This window comes from Mustela putorius, unplaced genomic scaffold, assembly GCF_011764305.1.
Source record: "Mustela putorius furo isolate JIRA1106 unplaced genomic scaffold, ASM1176430v1.1 tig00003988_pilon_pilon_pilon, whole genome shotgun sequence".
Classification (NCBI taxonomy): Eukaryota; Metazoa; Chordata; class Mammalia; order Carnivora; family Mustelidae; genus Mustela; species Mustela putorius.
In genome coordinates, this window is record NW_025422127.1 from 11,254,291 (window position 1) to 11,276,220 (window position 21,930).

General features: G+C 46.2%; 1 protein-coding gene across 1 annotated transcript in view; it reads left to right on the forward strand.

The window, feature by feature from the left end:
* ANO2 (anoctamin 2) overlaps positions 1 to 21,930 on the forward strand; it is a 335,951-nt gene that overhangs the window by 126,360 nt on the left and 187,661 nt on the right. The window lies entirely within an intron of this gene.

Here is a 21,930-nt window from a genome sequence, read left to right on the forward strand (position 1 = left end):
CCTCTTAACCCCTGGCCATCTATTGGCCAAGCAGAGGGGCCTGCTTTTCTGGGCTGTATTGTCCTGCTGTATGTCTGACACATGGGGAAGCAGCTCAGGGGTGAGGATGGGGGTTGGGGTCTGTGTGAGGCAGCAGATAACGTAATGGATACACCATGACTTCCGTTTTGAGATCTTTAGCACCATGGTCTCTCTTTCCCTTCCTGCTCCTCTGTTTTTGGGTGGAGGGGGGGGTATGAATGCAGTTATCACTCTTACACATTCCCCTTCAAATTTGTCCTGGAGAATGATGGGGTGAAGCAGATTCTTAGGTTATGAGCAAGTGGCCACAGTGTGGACCAGAGAAGGGGAGGCCCGGCAAATCTCATGAGGAATGAGCTGGCTGGTCTGAGATGGCATGTCAGTTTCTGGCTTCTTCACATTAGAAGGAAGAAGAGACAGGGTCTTGGAATCCCTCCCTTCAGTGCTGCCCCCTTAGATGATGTCCTGGTACCTTGGGAGTTTCCCTGGCTTCTACCAAATGTTAGTGAAAGTCCTTCGAAAGAACTTACTAGAATGCTGAAGGTCTGACCACCCTAAAGTGGGTTGAAGGCTCTAGCAGCTCCGTGGGCTTGTTGAGCTGAGCTGCTTTCCCAGCTGGAAGGTTGGGAGGCAGCACTGTGAGGTGGGAAAGCACTGGGCTGGGAGTGGAGACTGGGCCCACCACTGTGGCCTGTTGCTTCTTCGGGCAAGCCATGTTCTTTCCACAGTCTTCAGGATCCTGGTTATCATAAGTTGGGTTAAAAAAATGGGAGGTTGAACTGAGGGACCTGGGAGGAAATTTGGTAGCATACTTGTTTGGGAAAGATGGGCACTTTTTGGCTGGTAAACACAGAGAGTGTTCCTGGCTAATTGCCCCGGGCTGGGATTGTGAGAGGGGCAGCAGTCAGAAGGATTGTGTCCAGAGGGAGGAACTCCACCTTCTCCTTGGAAGAAGAAAGCAGCCTCGGGGCTGCAGTTTGGGTAGATTCACTGCCCACACAGAGATAGGACGACGGCCCTCCCGGGGAACTGGGAGCTCGGTTGGATGTCTCTTGACAGCGGGGGTGTTTGTTCCAGCTGGAGACCGTTAACTGCAGTGCTGGGGTCGCAGAGCAGGGCTACGGGGTGCCTGTGACTGAGGCTTCCTCACCCAGAGCCTCCCGTTCCCAGCCTGCCTTGTATGGAGCACGGGCCACCTAGACTGTTCTCTGGGCCACGGCCTTGGTGTGGCTGTTTCCTCCGTGCCTGGTGGGCTTTGATCTTTCTCTCTGCATCCCAAGTGGCCACCCACTCTGTCGCCTGTTTTCTCCAACTACTCGTTCGTTTTTTTTGTTTTGTTTTGTTTTTTTAAAATATGATTAAAAAATAAGAATTCTCCCTACCAGAGAGCCTTGTCTTTTTCCCCAGAGACTTCAGGTGACTGGCCGCCAGCTAAGTGGGAAATGTCTCCAGTGTGCACTCAGTTTTGGCCACCAAAGCAGCCTCACCTGCAGGGGAAGAATTGCCTTTGGAGCAGAGCCCTGCTCTGGGGCCTGGCTGTTCCTGAGGACACAGAGCTCAAATCTGTCTAGACGGGGCATGGTGTGCTGCAGAGCTGGAGACTGGCCACTGCTCCTCACACATCAGATGGCTCAGGGAGCTCCTACAGTCCCTGGGTGAGGCCAGCAGTTTGGCTGGTTAGGCTAGGAAGAAAGAAGGCTGGGGACCCAGGCACCTCTCGGAGGCCAGCTGGAGGGGAAGGGAAGGGGACATTGGGTAGTGTGCATGTAGGGGCCCTGTGGAAGTGGGTGCTGCTGTCTACCCAGTGGTATAAGAAACTCACCGACTTCAAGGAGCTGCTGGAGGGAGAAAGTAGCAGTAGTGGGGAGAGAGGGAAGGGCCAGAGGCAAGAGGGGCAAGCGGAGGTAGTAGATGGGTAAGCAGAGACAGGTAAGCAAGAGCCAGTTGCTGGAGGGTTCATGAAGGGGGAATAGGGTGCAGGGTGTCTGGAATGGCTACCCACACTCAGCAGCCGCCTCCTGAGACTCACGTTACATTGCCTTCCAAGGCCCAGCTCACTCCTTCTGATTCTGCCAAAGCCACCTCCTTCCCCTCCTCTTTGTCCTCTGCCCTCTTTCTCACTGCCCACTGCCCTCTCGGACACCAGGTCCTGTGGGTGTTTTTCCGCGCCCTTTCTCTCCAGCTGCTCTCTTTCATCTTCCATCTTTCCTGCTGCTACCGGTCAGGACCCACCGGACCCCAGAGCCCACCCTACCGTGGCTGCCTTTCCTGAGCCATCATTGGCCCTCACACTGTGTCATTGCTGTTCCATTGCTACTTACTAAGGTGAACTGTACCCTCTTGGTGCCTCGCATAGAAATTGTACCTGTGTGTTGGTGCTCAAAGATTGGTGAAGCAGCGGAGTCTTACATAAGTTAGAAATGATAATTCATATGAAGCTCCCCAAAAGTCCTCCCGCCTATTTCCTTGGACACTCAGTCCTTGTTTTCAGGATGGAGCTTCTATTCCTCCTGTGGGTCCCCAGGGCTCCTCTCTTATGCTGAACATTTGGAACATTCTAAAGCATTTGAGCAGTTGAGACCTTGGTGGGGGTGGGAGAATTGTTTGCATTTTGAAAGCCCCAAGGTTAACTGTCTTTCCCTTCCCACAGGCCTTCAAGCCTAAACTGGCAGTTTGGGGTTTGAGGCTCCTTTCCCGGGTGTTGGAAATGGACAGAGTTCCTGCACCCCTCACCCCTGCGTCCTGCTGCTGCACCTTCATTCATGCCCAGCAGGCTGCACTGTGAGACTGCTGATGGGTGTCTCCCAGCCCAACAGGGCTCTCCAACCCTGGATCCTAGCTTTGCTCTAGAAAGCTCGGGTGGGGCCTGTGGGCCTGAGCTGACTGTGTGTGTGTGTGCGTGTACGTGTGTGTAAGCGTTGCCTGGAAAGTTCCCCAGGGAGGCATCCAGCAGGGATGCCAATCACAGTAGCTCTCTGGGAACTAGCAGCCAGCAGTGCTGGTGCCCTGGCAGAAACACAGCTTGTGACCAAGCCAGTGGATGAAATGGTGCCTTTGCTGGAAGGAAATGATCTTTTGGTCCCTTAGGAGCCATAAGAGGGTCCTCATAGCCAGAAAATAGATTTTTGCCTATAATGCCCTGGGTTAACTCCCCAACATCCCAGGAAGAAAACAGCCTTTATTGTCTGGGGAGCCTGGGGCCTGGGGCCTTTTGGATTTGTACAGGTGTGATCCACTGTTAGTCAGGGCCATGACCTATCTTTTCACTAAAATGAATGTCTGCTCACAGGCTGATTTTCTTAGTTGGAAGGTTTTGATACGGATGAGACAAAGCAGTAGGCTTTAAGCTGAGTCTGACTGAGCTCCTAGCTGTGTTGAAGCTGAGCTACAAAAATTTTATTTTCAGCCCTGGCCACTGCCTGCATCACACTATATAAGAAAAAGAGGGGTCTAAAAGTCCCCTAAGCTTAGCGTGATGGCAGCCCATTGGCTTTGGGGAATTCACCAAGGGGGTGATACTTGGGCAGCCTAGCGTTCACCGTATGGAATCAGGACTATGGTGTGTAGAGGAGTGATGGATTGGCTCTCCCTCATTCCCACCCATCTCAGGAATGCCCACTTCACGAGTGAGGCCCTGGACACGAAACCCATCCCATGTGGCAGTTCCGGGGTTCTCTTAGCAATGTCCTGGCCTGAAGCCTTTAGGTACAAACACTTCCACAGAAGCTTGAGAGTGATTTCTCTAGGACCTACCATCTCAGGAGACTTTGGGCCTGGTCCGTGGCAAGATGCATGATCCTGTACCCCCACCGTGCTATGTACACGTCTCTGTCACTGTAGAAGCCCAGCTCTCTCCAGCCCCATCTGTGGGGAGCCAGTCTCCAGGCCTGACATCACAGCTGTTGCCTTTCCTTCCTCCTATGCAAGGCCAAGGTCCTCATCGTTGCTAGTGTTCTCCAGATCAGCCGCTTGAAGGCTGTGTGATAGGATTCATCCCTCTTGGTCTCTGGGCCCCACTGCTACACTCCTGAAATGTGACCCATCCAAATCCCTCCAGAAGGAAGACAGGGGAAGCCACATTCTTTCTTAGGAGGCTTCTCAGCAGGCCAGGCTCAGAAAGGACTGGCTGCAGCTGGTTTGAGGGAGGGAATGGAGAGGAAAAAATGTTGATCAACCCATGATTAATTATTTCCTGAGTCCTGCTGCCTCCTCCTTGATCCTTCTCTGGGATTTATAAAGGCGGTTCAGTCAAGCGCGGTAAGCATTTACTGATGCTTATGGTGAGCGGTCTCTGTGCTAGGCAGCATGGGGAGGAGCGGTCATGAGTAAGGTAGAGTTTGTGCCCTGAAGGTCTAGCAGTTCTGTAGGGAGGTAGGCATGTGCAAGGCAGGATGAAGTGAGGGCTTACAGGGCTGAGGACACAAGTACAAACATAATACTGCAGAACAACGGATGAAGAGTAATTGATTTGCTATGAGCAAAATAAGGGAAGGCTTCCTGGAAGAGGGGGCACTTGAATTAGAAATGTTCCTTTCCGAAGGGCTAAGGTTAAAGGACCTAAATGTGTCTTCATGGCCAGCCTGGGCTGCCCAGTGTACGGATTTACTCTTTAGCCAGCTATCAGTGGCCAGGAATGCCACTGACCCAAAGTTAGATCCTTCATGACTGTTGATTGCGAGTGGTTAGGTCCAAAAGTTGACTTGGAAGCCTCACCTGTGTAGATTCTGTGCCTATCTGACCCATGCCTCTCATTCTGCCCTGTGACTTAGCAGAGAATCCAGGGTTGGAAGGAGGCGAGGCTAGATCACAGGGAGGGGAGACTGAGGAGGCATGAAGTGTGGGACTAGCGCCTTGGTCTTTGCATGGGTCCCCAACATTTGAAGTATTGGATTTAGCTGGGAACCATTTTGCAGGCTGTAAAGAAATAGTACCTTGTAGGCCTGAGAATATTTTTCTTTTCCTTCTGGGAGTGGGGGAGGGAGGGGACAGAGTAGACACGGAACAGCAGGACATAGCTGGTTGAGGCAAGGCCGAAACAAGGATGGTAATGTTCTGTGATTTTATGTTCCATTTTCTAGATCAGGAAACAAGTCAGGCTGTTTATTAAATCTAGCTGTGACAGGGCTCTTGCTACCCCCACCGAGTGCCACTGACCTTCAGTATGCCCCCTCTGAGGGTGAAAGCCCATGGTCCGTGGCCTACCAGGAGTTGGGACAAAGTACTCTCCACTCCATGCCCAGAGACTGGCTTGGTCTTATGAGGGTGGCCTCTCAAGCCTCAGAACAGACTTCTATGGAGGGTGGCTCCTGTTTCAGATCAAACTCTTCATCTTTCTGCTGTGGTATCAGCCATATGGTACAGATGGTGGATCCCCAGCACCAGGAGGTTGCACAGACACATATACACACATGCTCCCTGTGGCCACCCAGAATTCCGTGGGCAGAACAGGGGAAGGAGCAGCTCTCTGGCTTGCAGCTCATTCCACCTTGACTCTCTTATGTCCAGCTTCCCAGGGAGGAAGAGAGGCTGCTCTTGTTCTAAAAATATATGGCAAGGCTCTATATTCCATGTCCCTTTGGGCCCTTGTGAGCAATAATCTCTCAGATACCCGGCACTGCTGGGACGGAACTATGGTGGCACAGAGATGGAAAGTGCTTCCTGTTCAGTAGCCTCAGGGCTTGGGCCTGGAATGAAGGGATGGAGACTGCTCTCATGGAGTATTTCTCTAGCAAGTACCCAGCTTCTGCTGCTTTTTTCTTGTAGTAGCGAATGCCTTGCCTCAGGGGAAGCTTGTTTCTCTGCTGGACATTTCTAGCCATGAGGAGGTCATGGAACCAGAGCAAGAACTTTGCCGATTTCCCTCCTTTTGATTCCAGGTTTTCTCCCTGAAGCTCAGTCTTTTAAATAATGGAAAAAATCTCTTGGTTCTTGTGTTCCTAACAGTTCTTCTATACCTGAGCTTTTTTTTTTTTTTTTTCTTCCACACAATCTACTCTCGGATCTTTCTGCATATCCTCATGTGACATGGGCTCTTCATCCTCACGATGCTTCTCCGCAGGACTTATCGGCCTGGGGAGCTCAGAGCAGGGTCCCTCTGCACACCTTACCTGGGGTAGTTGGACCAACACATATTTTGTATTGACCATATGTCAGACACTGGTGCTGGACATATGGAAATGAATTAAGCATGGCCCCGTTCTGAAGGAGCTGAAGTTCAGAGTCAAAGCTTTAAGCCTAAAGATGACCACAAGGCTTTTCTGGGAAATGAAGGGACAAACTGATGGAGGAATTTACAAAAAGCAACTGTGAGCTATAAAAATAGCATATGGAAAAGATCATGAGGGGAAATTGACCCCCAAACTAGTCATCTAAATTGGCTATGCCTCAGGCAAAGATTATTGGGGGTGACCATAACTCTTTCTAGAAACATCCATGTGATGCAGCACCCACAGACCCTGGAAATTGCCAGGAAACATTTTAGGATCATATCACTTACAAATCATGGCAAAGCCAGAGCTCATATGTGTCTAACTTGGGTCATCACGTCTAAAGAAAAAACTCCCAGCCAGACTGGAAATATTTTGGGGAAGTAAAAGTAATGTGATCAAAGATTTGGAGAGGATGCATCTGAAGACAGACTTAAACAAATAAGAGCTCCCTACCCAGGAAGAAAATGGAGGAGTGAGGCCGCCACTGATGAAGTTAGGGGACGGATAGAGTGCACATGTTTAAGTCCTGAGGCTTGGGCTTAGGGACATTCCTGTAGGCTAGGAGCAGTGCATTAAGAATGAAAAGAACTCAGTTTCAGCTCCAGTTTTGTTTCTAGTTAATGTAATGTCTGGACAAGACATTGTCTTCCAAACCTTAGTTTCCTTGGTATGAAAGAGGGATCATAACACCCGTCCCACATGGCCCATGATATTATTTCGTGGACTGTGATAAAGTATTGCACAGATACTGTGTTGATGGACATAGGGTTAAGTAAAGGTATTATCTGCTCCCTAGAGGAAAACATTAGTATTCTCTACGCTAACAGGATTTTGCAGAGTCCTTCAACTCATGAGTTTTGACAAATGCTACATAATTATTAGACTTTTTAAAAAAAGATTTTATTTATTTATTTGAGAGAGAGAGACAGAGTGAGATAGTATGAGAGGGGGAGGTCAGAGGGAGAAGCAAACTCTCCATGGAGCTGGGAGGCCGATGTGGGATTTGATCCCAGGACTCTGACATCACGACCTGAGCTAAAGGCAGTTGCGAAACCAACTGAGCCACCCAGGTGCTCGACTTTTTTTTTTTTTTTCTTACTGTGAATCAGTGTATCATGACTCTGCACTTTGTGTGTGAGTTCCGTGCTTCCTAATGACCCTGCAAAGTGGGTAGTCTTACCTGCATTTTACAGATGAGGATACTGAGCTCTGCGAGATAAGGAGCTTCCCCAAGCCACAGAGTCAGCCCATCTGGGATCAAACCCAGGCCTGCCTGATTCTAGAGACAATGTTTCTCCCTTGTAGCATGGGGCTAAAGGTGACAGAACCCTTCATCCAGCTGGGTGTCAGGCGAGCTGGGTCTCCAGCTCCCTGGTGTTAATCTCTGAGGGAAAACTGGTGTGGGCTACTGGTCAACCCCTGCTTTACAATGGCATCGTCCTTAGGAGCATTCCCCTGTATTTAGCAGGAATGATGGGCCCCTCTCAGGTTGTTGAGCTGGATAGGATCCTTTGTGCCTCTGTTAAGCAGAGAATGCCATGTTTTTGATTTCTCAATTCTATTTTTTATAGTCTGTTTGTTCTGGCTTCTTCCATGCTGTCAGGTTGTTAGTGGTCACTTCTTTTGTCAGCTGAGTCTCTCCCTGCATGCCACCACCACCATGTGGCTGGGTCTCATTGGCAGGTTTTGGAACCAGGTTCACACCATGCACCAGGCGAGACTCTTCCATGGCCTGTCCTGGAGTCTGGCTTCTGTCAGTGTGGGATTTTGTGGAAGGTCTGCCTTTGTCATGGGAATGTCTTCTTTTTGTTTCCCACTGAGAGTGAAGCTCAGGGGGCCTCCGAGATGGGACCAGAGTAAGTATGACACTGCCAGGTCCCAAGAAACCCAGACTCCCAGAGATTTTTCTTAAAACAGAATTCAGAGTCTGTTAACAACGTGAGGATGGATCTTTTTATCAAGGGTTTACTAGGTGAAGAACTTTGTCCTGGGGTTGCTGTCAAAGCTAAAAGAAGAGGCAAGGAGCAGGAAGCTCAAAGTGTCATGGCGGGACACAATGTGCTCACAGTGGGACGCTGCTGATGGAGGTCACAAGCTATAAGGAGTGCCCAGCAGGGAGCTGGCACACACACAGCTATATGTCAATGTGCCAGGCCCAGGTGGTAGAAGGTTTCAAAGAGATAGTAACTGGATTTAGTGTGGTTTTGTGAGAGAAAAAAAGCAACTTATGGGACTGATGAGTTTGGAGTAGAAAGCAGAGATTTGAAGGTGAAAAGAAATATGGTTGGGAGATTTATAGGACTTAGATGAAGTCATTCCTGGTCAGGAGAGGCTGACCAGAGAGACTCAAGAATGGCTGGGGCTGAGGAAGGGCTGAGAAGAAAGCATAGGGCTATGGGCAGGGGTTGGAGGAGATGTTTGAGACAGTGAGGGAAGAGAGCCCAGAAAGAGGCCTTATGACAGGGGAGAACCAACTGTCAGGTGGTTTCTCTGGAAGTTAGGCAGGTGGCAAAACAGCATACAATGGCTGGGGGACGTGTGTGCTCTGAGCTGTGAGGTGAGAGCAGGCAGTTTCTCACCTTTTCTTCTGGGAAACTTTGGACAAGTCATTCAACCCCTTTGAACCTGGTGTGCTCTCTCTCTCTGACAGAGAGGAGAATCTGTTTTCCACAAAACCTCTAGGCTGGCCGTGGCAGGTGCAAGCCTGTCTGTGGGAGTCAAGGACTTCAGGTAAATCTGAGGGACTGATCTTGCCCTAGAAAGAGGGAGGGGACTAGCATATGGATCAGTTACCATGGACACAGCCCAACTGTTTGATCCCGGGAGCCACAGTCTCACCACGTGGCTCTGGAACCCTTGAGCTCCCTGTTCCTGCTAATGATATTCCCTTGAGTGATGTTCTCCACCCACACCACATGGGTATGTAACCAACATAAACAGAAAACGTCTTAACACATTGAATAACATTGGCGGATCACACGTTACAACAACAACCACAAGATAGCTAAATTTAATTAGCCCAGCACGCCCAGGCTTTTCGCAGCGGGACATGCCTCTGTTTTAGAAACGGAAAACCACAGCATTTTGTGGGTCTGGAAGTCACAGACACAAGCAAGAAACAAACAAAACAAAACAAAAAGCTTCAAGATCCCTGCCCGGGAGATTGCTGTCCTCTAGTACCTTTGGGATCATCTCAAGATATTCAGAGATATGGGTAGTTGGCTATCTGCCAAGGATTGTGGTCTGCCCTTGGCACAGTGGTTGAATCAGGCTATGGAAGATGTGGCACTTAACCTGGGTCACCCAGCCCACTGAAGGGACTCAGGAAAATCGTCCTTGAGGGCATAGGCCTTGGGGTTGTTGCCTCGGCCTCATTGGTTTCTTTCATAGACTCCATATTTAACTGAACACAGGAGGGACTGAGAGGGGCTTTTATTTGGGCATTTTAGTCTGGATGAAGGTAAGGGCAATGGCTGGTTTCCAGCTGTTATCAGTAACAACACGGCGGTATTTCTTGAGGTTGATATTCTGCCCACTCCTCAACCTTTAGTCAGGAAGGTAAGCTGCTCGGTGGAGAGAAGAATTAAACCAAGGGTGTCTCTTTGCCCCACCCATGGGCGCCCTGCCCCCTGGAAGCCCCACCTGATGAGCCTGATGTAGATTCCTCTTGCAAGGGTTCCTTCCTTTTCACTTTGGTCATTCTCCATGCTTAAGCCATCGTCTCTCTCCCCTATTTTTCAAATCCTGTGAGATCATATCTCCCTTTGGAATACAAGCACTTCTCTGAAGGCTTAACATCTTTCTGTCAAATCCTGTGAGACTGTATCTACCTTTGGACATATTAGCCCTTCTCTGAAGGTTTAACATCTAACCGTGGAGTTGGGAAGAAGATTCCATGATTTGGGAAAGAGATTTAAGAGACCATGTAATTCAGTTCAGTTTTACCCAGCATATTCATCCAGCACTTTCTCCATGCCAGGCACTGTTCTGGGCACTGGAGTTAAAAAGATAAAAAGATAGATACAGACTGACTTTGGGTGATGAGATACTGTGTCATCTAACCGGGAACACTTTTGAGCAGGAAGGTGAGCACTATTAATAATTATGCCTAGTGTGCTACTCAGCTGTTGTCACAAGAATGCTGCATAACAAACTACCCCAAAGTCAATAGCTTATAATAGCAGGCATTTACTTGTCGTGCTTATGTGTTTGTAGGTTGAGTGGAAAAGCTCGGCTTCAGGCTGGTGATTGGTTGGGCTTCGCCCCAGGGTCCAGACTAAGTTCAGGTCTTCATAGGTCTGTATGTTCTCCTTAGATCAGAAGATACCTGGGGCATGTTTCTCTCATGGTGACTCAAAAGACTAGAAGCCAAGGAATAGAAACAAACAGTACCTCTTTTGGTATTGCTGACATCACTTTCATTAACATTCCATTGGCTAAAGAAGTCACATGACTAAGCAAAAATCCATGTTGCTGGGAAGTATACTCTTATATAAGGAAAGAGGAGTTCATGTTTGCTGAACGCTAATCTAACCTACCATATGGAGACGACAGGTGAAACCAGGACTGCCCCAGGAGTATCTGGACCTGTGTGGTCCACACTAGTTTGAGCTCATGGGCCTTGTGATCTAGCAGGGAACACAGATGATACATAGTTAATTTTACGTGTGACATGGTCTATAGTAGAGGACCATGGAGTGTAATGGGAATAAAGACACCGGATAATCCAACGTAGTTGGAGAAGGACTCCCTAAGGAAGTAACTTTGCACTCAGGTTTGATACGTGAGTGAAACCAAAGATAAGCCAGAGAAAGGTGAGCCGAGTAATGACAACAGCTAATATTCTGTGGTACTTCCTGTATGGTGAGCACTGCTTCAGCTCTTTGATTTGTAGCAGCCCTTTGAGATACTATTATAGTCATTTTACAGATGAGCTACTGAAACACAAAGAGATTGTTAAGTCCCCCAGGGTCACCCAGCTAGTAAGGAAGAGGGAAGATTTGGACTCCTAAGTCTGATTCCAGAGTTGGTTCTCTTCACCACTGTATATACTGCCCCAGTGTTGGAAGAGGGTACCTGGTGTGCAGGGACATTAGGTCTGCAGTGAGGGGAATGCTGGGGGGCCAGGCTGGGGTGAGGCAGGTGTCAGAGCCTAGCAGATCCTGTAGGGTGGTGGAGGATTTTGCACTTTATCCTAAAGGAAAGAGTACATCCTTGAAAGGCTTGGCTGTGTGAGTGCACTTGTGTGGGCAGCACTGCCATGATCTGGGTGGCTTTTACTTTTAAAGGGCTTCAACTTCTTCCTTGTGGGCCATTAGGAAGGGATTGCTTGTTTTGTGCCAGACAGGATGGGGGGGGGGGGTTGACAGGGAATAACTGGGGAGAAGAGCAGCGTATACTCCTGGTTATTTTTTGTCCTTCCAAGAGGACATTAGGGATGTTTTGGGTGATGTGATGCTGAGCTCAGGTCTCTTTTCTGTTCTCACCCATAGATTTCACTAGGTTGCAATGTCCCTGTGCCCCAGTGGCAGATGTCTCAAAGGGCATGGTGATGGCCATTACTGACAGCATCAAACACCACACTCACTGTGCACCCATTATCTGAACGGTTTTGCTACACTTTGCAGGAGGAAGATGCTGGCAGGACACAGGGGCCTTGAGGTGATGGTGGGGATAGTGGACCAATGTGGTCAGATGTTAGATGGGATAATGAAGGGACTCAGGATCTTTTAGAGTAGAACAAATCTTGTTCCTTAAGGGGGGTATTGCTGAAGATCATGAGGACTTAGGAATTTCAGATTTGGGGGGATCCTTGAAAGCCATCCCCTCACTTTATAAAAAAGGAACTAAGATCCTCTTAACAGCTTTAATGGAGCAGAGGGACGGAGGTATCATGTCTGAGGACTTTTAGGTAAAGAATCATTAACCTGTGCTGCTATCACCTGCTGATATTGAATATAGACAGTGGTGAACTGGAGGTAGGAGGGTGTGGGGGGTTAGAGGTGATGGTCAATGCTCCGGACAGGTTGACTTACCTGCCGCCTTCCTCACCTAATAGTAGAGGGGATGAGCCAGGTGATCTATAGCATCACTTCCAGGGCCAACTTTCTAGGTTCTATAGATAGAATCTCAAGCCTGAAGCTAGTCTGGGGTCAGGACTCCGAGTCTCACAAGGATACAGGTTGAAGTAGGGATTGGAGCCTGGGAGTCTAGATCCCAGTTCTAGACTCCATCCATTGGTCTTACCACCACCCAGGGCACTCCCGCCACTGCAGCCCTGGATTTCTTTCGTTCTGTCCCCTTTCCTAAATACCCCATCTCTGTTTTCTTTTGCCTCTCCAGTTTTGATCACATCTGGAGCATTTTGTGGAGTTGATGAGTGTGTATTTTCCTATTGGGACACATGGTGTATATCAGAGACATTTAAGAAGCTTTGGATGAGTGGAAAATGCTGCATGGCATCTCAGGGGCTGCTGGCCTGGGAGTGGATGGCAGCTGCATGGCAAGAGACCTGGCAGGAGGGTTGGCTAACTCTCTGGGAAAGCCCTGAGGCCAAGCCTGGGGACTGCTGCTCCAAATAGCTTTGAGTTGTACTAGTGGGTTGGTGCATGGGAATTGTGTGCATGTGTGTGCACATGCATGAGTGTGTAAGAAGAGTGGAAGGCCCTCTGCCTTGTGGCTATGGAATGCCACCCTTCAGGGCTTTGCTTTCTGTGGTAACTGGGGCTCTTATCTGCCTGTGTGCACATCAAATAACATAAGCCAAGGGAGATAATGAGTGATGAATGTGATACAGAACAGAGAGGCAGAGCAGTGCCTGAAAGGAAACAGTAATTTCCAGTGACCCACCAGGCAAGACTGCTGAGCAGTGAGGATAGATGAAATGCAAAGTGGGCTCCCCATGGTGAAGGAGTGGGAACATGCCAATCCCCTGACCAGGATTCTCTTTGCTGTCATTATCCTCTCTCTTGGCGTTGACCTTTAATCCTCAGAGGTCCAGGGATGGGCAAGAGGCAGTTGATATGTTTATGTAGGTGAAGATACTTTCAGGAAGTATCTTTAAGAAGAATGGTGGTGGTAGAAGCTGACAGTTTCTGTGAGAGTGATTCTGAAGGACCAAAGTCACCCTTGCTCTACTTTTCTTTCTTCTTTTCCTGGGTGGTCAGGAGGGATACATGTGCCTGGCCAACTCTGTTTACCATTTATTTGGAGCCTGGTTTCTGGGCAGAGTGTTTCAGAGCCCATTATGGCTCTCCTGAATCCTTCCCACTCCCTCCCAGGGCTTGAGTTAGTGATCCTCAGCCTTCATGGCTGCAGACATCTCCTTCCATTGAATGGAAGGCAGACAGGAATAGTGACCCCACAGTCTTGCTGTGTGGTGGCCCTAGCTACCTGTGGAAATGAGCTGCAGGAATATTCATGGGAATGTTTATACAAATTCTACACACACACTGCAAATTTACCATCACCTTGGAGTTTTGCCAAGATGCTTTCTAAGAGCTGTTGTACTTGTTTGTGCTTCCTCTTCTCTATTTTCTGTGCTCCTGGGAGTAGAGGTTATGAAGAACAGAGGTAGCACTTGTTCGCTAACATCAGTCAAGGGGATTGTGTCATGCCATCTAGTCACTAGGCTCCAGGTCCTTGAGAATGGGAGGCATACTTAACAGATTTTCCATTGACACACATCTGGAAAAAGTAGTTACCTTGAAAGGTAACAGAGTCAAGATTCAAAATGTCCTTTGCAAGTAGAATCCTGGTCCCAAACCAACAAGGTGAAATTTACTGGTGATAAATGAAAGGTCAGGACATAAATACAGGGCAGGACCTGAAAACCTGATGTGGCAGGCATCGGTGTTAGTCGTGAGCTGACAAGCTAAACATGAGCTCTCAGTTTGTTTTCAAACATTACCTTGTCTTAACTGAACTAATGAACTCTTGGGAGTATGGATGGGGTGTAATTTTGATGTTACTGACCTTGAGCTTCAGTCAGTCCTCCGAGGAACCTGGAGCTCAAATCTGGGCATTCCATTTTAAGAGGTATATTGATGTTAAAGAAGTCACAGGAATTGCAAATGAGTGGCCTTGGAGAAGATTTCAGTCAGGAGACGTTTCAAAATACTTGATCCAAAAGATCTTTTAAAAACATTGCATGTGCGTATTTTCAGTCAGAACCTATGCTGTCTGGTTCCCACACCTCCCAGCATTCCCTGCTGTCTCATATCCAGCAACTCACATTTCTGCTCTGTGCCTTTATCCTACCCTTTAAAGTGTGACCCTTGAATTAAAGCAGAGATTCCCAATTCTAGTAGCATACACAAATCACCCAAGAAACCTTTTAAGCACTGATTCCCTACTTCCACATCTGGCCATGATGGAGTTCCTACTCTTGCACTAGCTTTTCTGCCATAAACTACTACAAACCTAGTTAAAATTTATGTCATAACCATTTCTAGACATCAGACAGCAGGCAAGTAATCCCTGAAAGATGGGGTTAGCCCTATTGTTGCTCTGAATAACTACAAAATAAAATAGCAAAATGGCATACTTCAGTTCAAGCATAATGGTAATTATATCAAATATAAATGGCCTAAACATCAAAATTAGGAGGTAGAGATTATGAGATTGGATACAAAAGCAGTATGTAACTATGCTGCCTACTACAAACATACTTCAAATATAAAGGCACAGATAGATTAAAAGTACAAGGATGAAAAGAGGGACAGCAAACAGACTAATCAAAGGGAAGCTGGAGAGGCCATGTCCATTATCAGAAATATGGATAATATTTGTGTTGATAAAGGAGCCAATGCCTTAAAGAGATGCAACAATCCTATTTATGATTGTGTGTATCTGACAGAACACATGGAACACAAATGAACAAAACAGAAAGGAGAAATAGACAAAGTCACAACGATACCTGGGAATTTCAACTCTCTCAATAGTTGACAGAACAAGATCTGTTGAGGATGTAGTAGATTTGAACAACATTGTGAATGCGGTAATCCTAATTAATAGTCATAGAACACTGCACCCAAACTGCAGCAAGCACATTTTTACATTCTTTTCCTGTGCACATGGGCCACTTACTGAGCTAGATCATATTCTAGCCCCTAAAGCAAGTTGCTGTGATTCCTGGGACTTGAGGTCATAAGGCATATATCCTCAGATCACGATGGCATTAAGGTGGAGATCATGAACAAAAAGGCCCTCATGCCTCTGCCCCGTGTTTAAGTAGGACCCTTCCCCCTCCCACATTCGTCTTTTGCACGCTGACCTAAGCCAATTCAGTCATGTACCATTTTTTTTGACAGCCTCTGAGGTTTTGAAGTAAGTGACATTTATTAACAAGTGTGGAAAATGATAGTTCATACGACGTGTTCAGAATGTCCTAACTCATTGTTCTTTTGTATTCTCTGACCATCTCCATGCATGAAAGATTCACTCCAGGCAAAGCCCTCAATTCCGGAGGCAGAACTTTGTCACCTTTATAAACAGTGTCAGGGAAATACAATCCAGAGACTCAGATGTGGGGCCATTTTGGGGTTTAGCCTGAGGCATCATCCCTAGAACAAGGGGTACAAGCCTCCTTGGATATTAATAAGCAAGGATATGAGTATGTCTAAAATAGGTCAAGGCAGTCCAGGCTACTTGAATAGCTCTAATTCTGCCAAATGAGAACCCTTTACTAGCATTCATTATGCTATTCAACAGGCCATTATTTTTACTCATGAAAATCCGTTTCTGACAATCTATGCTAATTCACCAAGCTGTGCTTGTCGACAGAGATAAGCCAGGCAGAGATGCCACCTGTGAGCATGGGCTTGCTGAACACCTGGGCTGTCTTGGCTGGCACCTGCATCAGAGGTTCAGTCAAAGAAGACACATCCTCTCACACTTTATGTGATGACGTATTTTGAAGTAAATTCTGCACATTGTAACATTTTCCTAGATGGTCTCCCCTTCTTTTAAAGATGTCCAGGAAAACACGCCCATTCCCTTTCCCTCCAGGCTATTCCAGTACCTCACAAAGTGATCAAGGTTTCTTTTTCCCCTTCCAGAACTGCTTCCAGTAACATCTTTATGCTTGTTTTTGGATCCTCCCTCAAAATTTGCAGAGCCCCTACTGCCTGTCCTGCCTTGCAACTTTGATTTAAGACTCGTCATTCCTGAGGGCAGAGAGCAGAGTTGGCCGAGTTTCCTGCTAGCGTGTTTACAAGTGAACAGTCACGTAAATGGCTATTAGCTTTCTCTCTGTGGCTGTCATACTAATTGTTTTATGCTCAGATAATTACTTTCAGTGATCGCATTGTTCACTTGTGGTCTCTCCTGAAATCGAAGGAAAGTCTGCACATGTTGAGAGACTAGAGGTGCCGCTGGACATTTTCTCTGGTTTCTTCTTCTGTGATGGCTTGTGAAGCCCAAGAAATCAGACATTGCTACTTAGATACCAGGGCCTGGGCTAAGTGATGCCTGGGAAATGAGAAGAAATGGGTTTCATTTATTTTTTACTTTTGATTTGGAAGTAATTTCTTTTCTTTTTTTTTTTTTGATTTGGAAGTAATTTCAAACTTACAGGAAAAATGAAAAATAATGCAAAGGACTCCCTTATTGTTGGGACTGAGATTCATTGGTTGTTCGCATTTTGCTGCATATACTCTGTCATTCCCTCTCTCTTGCTCTCGTTCTCCACAGACATGGGTATATTATGATTATTGAACCATTTAAGAGAATGTGGCAGACATCATGCCTCTTTATCCCTAAATTCCTGTGTGTTTTCCAAAAACGAGGGTTTTTTCCCCTCGCAGTGTAATTTTCAAAACCAGGAAATTTAACACTGCTTTCACATCATTATCTGTTCGAGAATCCATACTGGAATTTCAGTGGTTCCAATAATGTCTTATGTTACAGTTTAGGGTTAGTATACCTCCTTAGTCTCTTTTAATTTGTAATCTTTTCTTAGTCTTTCATAATTTTGATGTTTTTGAAGAATAAAGGATCATTTTATTGAAGGTCTCTCAGTTTGGGTTAGTCTGATGTGTCCTCATGACTGGATCCACATTATATATTATTAGTAGGAATCCTACATAAGTGATGTGTGTTCTTTTCAGTATATCACAACAGGAGGCTCATGCTGTCTGTTTGTCCCTTTTATGGTGATGTTAGTTTTGATCACTGGATTATGGTGTTGTCTGCCAGACTCCTCCACTGTGTGGTTACTAGTTTTCCCCTGTAATTAATAATATGAGAACAGTCTTTGAGACCCTGTGAATATCCTGCTCCTCACCAGATTTTCACCCATTACTTTCAGCAAGCTTGAATTGTTTTGGGTTCTTTTACATCTTGGGGCAGCATTCTGAAGGAGAAAGTGTGGAGGAACTCTTTATTAAAGGCTCCCCTTGGTGTGAGATCATTCTTTATTCCTCTTTCCTAACACCATACAACATTTCCTGAATAAAGTAGACTTTTAACCAGCCGAGCCACCCAGGCACCCCTAAAGTAGACTTTTAGATATTTAAACTGAGAATAGAGAAGGGAGATTAATTTACCTTTAAATGCCTTTGTGTGTGGGTGTGTGTATCTGCGGAGAGGAGAGTGATCAACAAATGGGGGAAAAGAAGCTTGGTTAGAGAGAAGGGAGTAAGCAAAAGACTGCTGAGTGAGTTCTTGTTTCGATAATGTCAATGCCCACTAAGTTTCTGTAGTTGAGCAGGTTTCCCATTTTAGATACAGAATCCTGGATCTAGGATGGTTCTCCAGAGGTCATCTGATTCAATGCTCTGCCTCTGGCAGGAATCACTAGAAATGTTGGATGGGTTGAGCTTTCCTTCACTTCTTGATACTTCAGAGGGGAGATACCACCATTCTTTCTTACATAATGCAGAAATGAGAACTTGGGGAACAACAACAAAAAAGATCAGTTGAAATCCCCATTTTTAAGAAACATATACTCTTCTAGGGAGATACTTCAAATCATCAATCAAGGTTCTTTTGGACTTTTTTCTTTTTCTTTTTTTTGGCCTGTACATCTAAAAGTGATGCCACTGTTTTTGGACTGTTCTGTCTGGACTATGACACTTACTTTATTTGTCAATTAACACTCACTGTCCCAATATTATTCATAACACTTTCTAATTGAACTGGTCTTACTTTGAGATGATCATTTTTTATTGATTCCAAGAGTCTGCTGATTGTAAGATACACATTTATTTTATGTAGTACTTAAAGGTGAACATTTAAATTGATGAAATACGGTATAGGAACATTGGTGGCAGAACCTGTCATTTGTACATGCTTGTTTATTCATTCAGTATCCATTCAGCATCAAAGGTTGCCCTAGATTTTGTGGCAGAGAATTCCTTTCAGCACTGAAATCCAAGAAAATAGGGAAGAACAATCAGAGTTGGATAAATTTGAGTTTGATCCTCATGCCACCATTTCCTAGCATGATGATCTTGGGAAACTCCTTTAACTTCTCTGTCTCAGTCCTCATCTATAAAATAGGGTTAATTATACCCATTTTTACAGTGCTGTTGTGGGGACTGGTTATAATATTTGAAAATCATCTCCTTTGTGTCTGACACACAGTGCAGCCCTTACTAGGGTAGCATTCGATAAATATTTGTCAATAGATTGATTTATAGGCATGAATATGCTCTGTTCGCAGAGTGTGTTAGAACTGGTCATTGCGTTTGATGTCGGAATTGTTTTCCCTCTGTTCTCATGGAAGTCTTTTGTTCCATTTCCAGTGGAGATGAGGAACAGCTGGACACCAACCCTTTGATAAAGTCTGAGGGTCGAAGTGGACTCACCCTTACGCATGGGTCTTGAGACCACAGGGAAATGATGTGTCACCTTCCCCATTTAAGTGTCCGAGATTTGGGGGCCATTTGTTTCTAGTCCCCTCTGGCAGACCACATGTCTGCTCCCACCTCAGGGCAGTTACTTTCCTGGCTGTTAATGTTAATGACAGAGCTGGGTGCCACTGCTGTTTGGATCTGTCGACCAGCGACAGTTATTTCCCTAGCATGTTCCAAGCTTGCTTAAAACCATACTACGCATTTTGGTCCCTGGCTGTTCTTTTGGTTTTTTCCTTTTTGTTTCGAAATCTGAATGTGTTTTTCTGGCATGAGGAATGGAGGATGGGGGGGTAGATACAATCACATCCATATGTTCGTGATGCATTTGCCCCAAAATAATAAGACGGGATTGCTGGGGAAGAGCCTTTGGATGACTTAGGAGCCACTTTGACATTGCCCCATGCAATGTCAGAAACCTGGCCGCTATTTGCCAGGTGTTGAGAGGATCACGTTCATGCGGGGACACTGCTCTATTCTCTTCTCTTCCTTCTTGCTGCCTTGGTCCCTAGGACCTTGTCTCTTCTGTATCCTCAGTATATAGTGAGGTCATAGCTGATGATGACCTCACTGCCTGATTAAATTACTATGACCTCACTGCCTGATTAAAAGACCGTTCTTTTTCTTATCTGCCTTGCTGAGGATTCTTGGTTGTTGCTCGAGCAGCAAGCCACAGCTAAGCAACCCTTGTACGCTTCTTCTCTCCAACCACCTGTTTACTTCCTCCAAGCTCATTCTGGTTTCCCCATTTGATTATTTCCTTTCTTTCACCCTAGCCCTTACTGCATATTTTAAAGGGATCTTTATCTTTTATGCGTCTGCTATCATGTGTCCGGGATTTCATAAGTTCTTTGGCAGAGGTTTGAATAAGGGATTTGTGACCTTCCTTTAAGATCTGGATGCTGATTTCTTCAGGGCCTTCCATGGTCAGGAGCTCATCTCCTCACATTCTGACGTGGTCCTCCCAGTTCCAGCATCGTTCTATACTCATACCTCAGGAGCCATGCCAAAGATCCGCAGGCATGTAACCTTTGACTTAAGCCTTAAGTTCTGCTAGGCTTCTACCTGTATGTACTGATGAAAAGAAGACATTGGGACTGCGGTTGCATCTAAACTCAAAGGAGCTCCTCATCCCTGGTTCTTAAGTCAGAGATGCTGGGAGAAAGCTCTTGGGGTTGGGTGGGGGTATTGGTGGCCAGAGCTGCACCAAGGTCGATTCTTCCTGGTCACAGAGATTGGTGCTGCCCCTGCATGGCTTCATTTCTAAAAGCCAATCACCTGAACAGTGAATTACCTGAAGCGTGCTTTCTCCTCCTTGCCGTTACTTGACACACGGGGGAGCTCACTTCACATGCTCACCATTCATGCATTCAGTGAGGATTCACCAATTGCTGGGAAAGGGCAGAGCTTTGTACAATGCCCAGGTGGGGAGAAAAAGATGTATAATCTCTGGGGTGTTACAGTAAGGCTGGGGAGACGAGACATGATAAGAAAGAATAGAGCCGCATGAGCTCAGGCAATGGAGGCAGAAGACATGGTCTTGGTCCCAGCATCCCCTGTCATAGCTCTTTGGCTTTGGGCCAGTTGTTTTGATCTGTGACCTTTACTTTCTTTTCCAAAGAGTGTTTGGGAGGATTGCATGTGATAGAGTATGTGAATGTACTTTGTACACTATAAGGTGCTGTGCAAATTTTCAGTATTGTTGATTTTGATAGTAAAGCTGCTGTACAATGCAGAAGAACTAAGGTCTAGAATGTAGGTGAGGTATGAAGACAATATGTCTGCCAACAGTGCTCATGGCCTGTGTGGGGTCTGAGGAAGGAATAATCAGACTTGGGGAGGATATTTTGGTTGTCTTCCTTGTAGCCTTGGTATGCCTAAGCATATTTACCCCCAGCCACAGTATGTGAGGATGGGGTTTAGGTCAAAGTGTTGAGCGCATGCTGCTCCATTCATTACTGTCATTTGCTGCTTACAACACCAAAGGCTGCAGTGGGTGCTGGGCAGGGCCCTGGCCAGGAAGATTTCTGAGTCAAGGAAGCTTACTCTGTCAGAGATAAGAGAGGTGCACATTGGAGTGATTAGAGGGAGAAAACTATTTTGCTGAACCCCTGAAGAAAAGATTTATGGTGCTTAGGACAATGCATTTCAATCACTGGAAAAGCAATTAGGTGGTTTTTAATTTTTATTCTCCCATAATTTTTTTTTATTATATTACATTAGTTACCATATTCTTCCATAATTTTTAACATGATGCCTATGAGCACATGGTCATCTTCTGGGTCAAGATGAGACAATAGAGATTGTTCCTGTTTTGTAGGATCTATTTTTCTTTGTGTGTGTGTGTGTGTGTGTGTGTGTGTGTGTGTATGTGCGTGCGCGCGTGTGTGGTGTGAGAGAGAGAGAGAGAGACAATTATTCCTGTTCTCTTAGCCATTAATTATATTCTATCAGTAGAGGAGGGAGGTATAATTAGCAGTGGAAGGAAAGGGTTTGGAATTGGTACAGTGGGACAGTGGAAAAGATCAAAGACTCTCAAAGTAGGCTTTGTTGGAAATTGAGGTGCGTAGTTAACTGGGTGGGGATCTGGGACATGGGATTTAACTTCTCTGATGCGTGTTTTCCTTATCTGCAAGTGGGAGAATAATTTCAAACTCATAGGGTAGGGATTAACTTATCTATGTTTGTAAAAAGCAGTGTAGATGCTTAATATGGGTTCTTTTTCTTCCCTTTCTTGGTGGATGAGAGGGCAACAGATCTGGGGAAAAAAGAAGTCATTAAGAAGAGGTACAAAGGCCCAATGACAGAACAAACAGGGTTATTTTTAAGATGAGAAATGCCCCCTT